Source organism: Psammomys obesus, unplaced genomic scaffold, assembly GCF_907164565.1.
Source record: "Psammomys obesus unplaced genomic scaffold, mPsaObe1.curated_primary_1811, whole genome shotgun sequence".
Taxonomy (NCBI): domain Eukaryota; kingdom Metazoa; phylum Chordata; class Mammalia; order Rodentia; family Muridae; genus Psammomys; species Psammomys obesus.
The window spans coordinates 4454403-4458843 of NW_026587216.1; positions in this window are offsets into that span (position 1 = coordinate 4454403).

A 4441-nucleotide genomic window follows, 5' to 3' on the forward strand; every position below is an offset into this window, starting at 1 on the left:
AATCATATTAACCCCCAGTGTCTTGGGTCAGGCTCTGTCTTGGGGCTTCTTATACCACAGTGAGGCTGTCAGACACGGTGGCTGAGTGCTCAGACATGGTGAGTGCTCAGACAGTAAGTGTTCAGACAGTGAGTGTTCAGAACAGTTGCTGAATGAAAGCAAAAGAGATTTTTTTTTTGTCTGTCTTTCTACATAGCCTCTTATGAGTCTCTTGAATTCTGATCCCTTCATTTCTAAATAATACCTCAGTTCCAGGATTTGCACTAGAATGAGTTATGATAGTTTGTGGGATTTTCAGAGTGGTCTTAGCTGTCCTGTCAACTAGCCTTTGGGTGCTTCTGGAGCAGGAATTCCCCCACCCCCACCCCTGGGGAAAGTAAAGAGACAGCTGACGTGCTGTCTGTGCGACTTCTAGAAATAAAGTGAATATGTAGTCATCCATTTCTATCTTAGCAGAGATTCACTGGATCACATTCTTAAAACATCTTTAACAGGGATACTGGCATGCTCAAAGACCATCTGAAGAGTGCTCTTTTGCTGGAACGGGGTGGGGGGAGCCGGGGGGTGGGAAGTCTGTGATTTTAGTCTAGGCTGATACCGCCTCACTTCTATGGTAAGTTTTAGGCAAGAACACAGGCTAGAAAAATCCCTCAGCCCTGGGCTTCAAGGCGGTAGGAGGCTTCCCAGAAGTCCTGCTGTCACTTCTTCAAAGTCTCCTCCCATTCTGTCAGTTATTCTGCAGTAGATCATCCCATTCATGCGATGATTTTACCCAATTCAAACCCTTCCATTCTAAAGCAGTTTCTAAATTCTGTTTCCCGTCCCTCCCCCCAACGTGGAGCCTACACACACACTGAAAGGCATGTGGCTCTGATGATTTATTTGGTTTTTTAACACTTACTTAATGCTTACAGTAAAGTCTCTTTCACTCACTCTCTTTGTCTCTTGGCTTCCTCAGTAGTTAGAATCTTGCTAGTCATTGATTATGACCCCATTTGATCTACTTGAATTGTCGTTCCCCTCCAGCCATTGCTAATTAGGAAGCAATAGGAGTGCAGCAAGCAGCTGCTGACTGTGGGCGCTGTTCCCTCCATATTAGAACCAGTAGAATTAACTCCCCAGGTTATGTGTTAGAGTGAGTGACCCACCATTCTCACTGGCCAGAGACATGGACCTCTGTATATGGGCTGCTAGCATAGCATTGTTGGCCACTAATGGCAGTTGTCTGGATAAGGGGGAACTTCAGAAAACCAAAGAAGGGAATGTTGGATAGAAAGAGAAGAAAAGGGAAACAGATTGGCAAAAACACAGGATAAAAGGAGTCATTCATAGATGAAGAAAATACCAGAACAAAAATCCAAGTAAGGGAAGACAGACCCTGGACAAATGAAGCTTTTGACCTAGTTTAAGATATCTTGGGCAGAGTAAAGGATTGAGGGTGAACAGAAGGAGAAGAAGCACGTGTGTCGAGCTGATGGTAAGCGTGCAGTGGAGCAGCCGTAAACATACCCTTCTACGGGAGGTTATTTCTTTTCTCTTCGGGAGTTGCTTCTCTTTCCTGGAGTATATAGAAAGCATTGCCTTGTATAACGTTTGGAGAAGAGAAGGACAGCAATAAATCAGTGAAAAGTAATTGCTAATGTTGAAGTACTGTTCTTCCCCTTAGCCCTTAAGTAGACCTCTGTCATCTCTGGAGGATCGCTAGGCCAGCCTGTGTTCACTCTTGCTCTCTGGAGTAGCTATAAGCCGTCATACCCAGTTAACCTATAGCTAATGACGTACAGAGTGAATAACTTACAGAGTGCAGTTCAGGCGATACCCGGTGACTGTCACCCAGGCTTTACTCGTTTCTCCCTCTTCCTCTCTACATGTCTTCAAGGAAGGATATAAATTATTCTTTGTTCTGCAAAAGAGCAGCAGAGTAGCCTTTTTCAATCTGTACGGCTGTAACGTAAGTAGGTTTGAAGATGGTTGGTCCCCTCAGACACTCATGCTGAAGTTTGCTTGCCTTTGTGGTGGCATTGGAAGGTGGGATGTTTAAGAGCTGACTGAGTCCTTAGGAGGGATTGATGACGTCATGGTGGGACTGGGTCCCAAGGAACTAGATTAGCAACCATAGGGATAGGTCGTTACAGCATGACCATGTCCATTTCCCCAGTCCTCATGCTCTTGCTCTTTCACTTGCTTACTCTTCTACTTTTCAAGATGAATCAAAGCAGCAGAAGCTCCTCACTAGCATGCTCCTTGGACTAACCAGTTTTGAGAAACATAAGCCAGAAATAAGCTTCTCTCTGTTGTTAATCACCCAGTCTTAAGGACTCTGTCAGAGCAACAGAAAACAGGCTAAGACAGACTGTAAGTATGATGGCTGTGTTCCATATTTCTAGAACACGGGCTTCACACTGCCATGGCCAGTTGGTCCACTATGTCCTCCTGGCCTAGGACCCTTCCTGATAGCCACCGTCTTTTGAGAAAGGAGGTGTCATTCCCTCTGTAGACACTATTACTGCCAAAGGCTGGCATTCTTTATCAATCTTTTTTTCCACCATTGGAGCCACAGCTTCTCTTATTTTAATTTTTTCCTGTCATCTTCCACAAATGCCACCGCACTTTGGTCTTCTGCTTGTCACACAGTCCCCTTCTCAATGGGACATGAGCATTTTAAGGACCTTTGGCTGAGCGTTGTAGAATGCTTAATAATCCTGGCTCCCACATGCAAAAGACCAAGAGGCCAGTGGCAGTCCCTGATGGAGAACTCTTCCAAAGCTTGTCCTATTGTAAATACCATGGGGACATCAATCAAATATGGATTCGAGGGCTTCCCACCTCTGCTAGAACCAGAGTCTATTTATTGGACCTGAAAAGCTCCATACATCGAATATTCCATGCCTGAATTGTTTGAATACAGGTAACAAAATGTCCTGGGGATAGGACCTAGTTCCATGAAATTAACTTACATTTTATATATACCTTATACACAGAGCACAAAAGTAATTTTATGTGCTATTTTCAGTGTGCCAACATTCTGACAGCAACTGTCACATCTGGACAGTCGTAAAATTTTCCACTTGTGATGCCATGCCAGCACTCCAAAGCGTTCAGTTTTATTGCAGTTCAAAATACCGGAGCTCAACACAAGCCCGAGGGACTGTTTCAACAAGGAAAAATAGAGAGCAGGAAAACTCTCTCCCCCTCTCTCTAATTTGTCAGCTGCTCGCTATCATCTAGAGGTTTGCAACCGTCTGAGGTCCCAGTGGCAGGCAAGAAAATGGAAGGATAATTTGTGGAGCAAGAGGAGACTGACAAGTGGACCAAACAGATTTGCTCAGCTTTGATTCTAACTGAAAATGTTCTGTGTGGAAATACTGTTTTCAAAGAGTGAGCATGATTTACATAATCCTGTACCCTTGGTACCCAAAAGAATGATCTGCACTTAGTTTCTTGTTATTGGAATGTATCTCGTCTCCCTAAAGCTGCACTTCTGAAGAAACCTACAAAGCATATTTCATAGGGCAGTGTGTAGCGTTTTTAAAACTGCACTTCAGCAAACAAAATAACTTAAAAATAGGATCATAAAAAGTTTAGAAATAAAAAAACTCACCTATGAGAGCAGTCTCCTTCAACTTATATTTTAGGCTTTGGATAGAGCGGGGATGCTTTGTTAATCTATATAGAAAACTCATCTATGAAAATACACTCGAAGAACATTTGTGCTGCAGAAAACGATGGGTCATATTTCTTGAACTCACCCTTTGTGTTTTCGGCCAAGGACTTGACACCTTGTATGAAGACCAAATATGCCATTTTGTGTTACACAAGAAACTAGTATCTCATTCAATAGCAACAGAAAATTTAAGGCACATTGAGTTTTCTGGAGCTTTTGAAATGTTATTTTGAGAAATGGAGGATGTTGGCCTTGGAAGGAAAACACAGGAGCACAGAGAAACTTGACCCTGTAAGGACCAGTGTTAAGAGGGACAGGAGATGCCAGCCAGCATGAAAAACAGAACGGCATGCTGCAGTGTCACAGGTGCCACGGTGGACACTCCGTCTGTCAGAGCCACAGAGGCACAAAAGGGCCACTCCATCTCAGGGTGCTGGTCCAAGACAAGCCCACGGCAGTCTGTTGGAGGAGAGGGCAGATAACTGCTTCTCTTGAGGAGCTGGAGTCTAAGAGCCTTTTTTGCATCATTAATCCACCTCTCTTCTTGACTGCATTGGAAATCATGAGAGCTGGAGTTATGTCAGTATTTCCAAAGCTCTTTTATGCTCTGTCTCTTGTGTCTGGAGATGGTTGTGAATCTGCCAGATTTTCTTCAAGTGTGAGTGTGGTTACAAAAAAAGAAAGAGAAAGAGAGAGAGAGAGAGAGAGAGAGAGAGAGAGAGAAAGAAAAAAAGAAAGAAAGAAAGAAAGAAAGAAAGAAAGAAAGAAAGAAAGAAA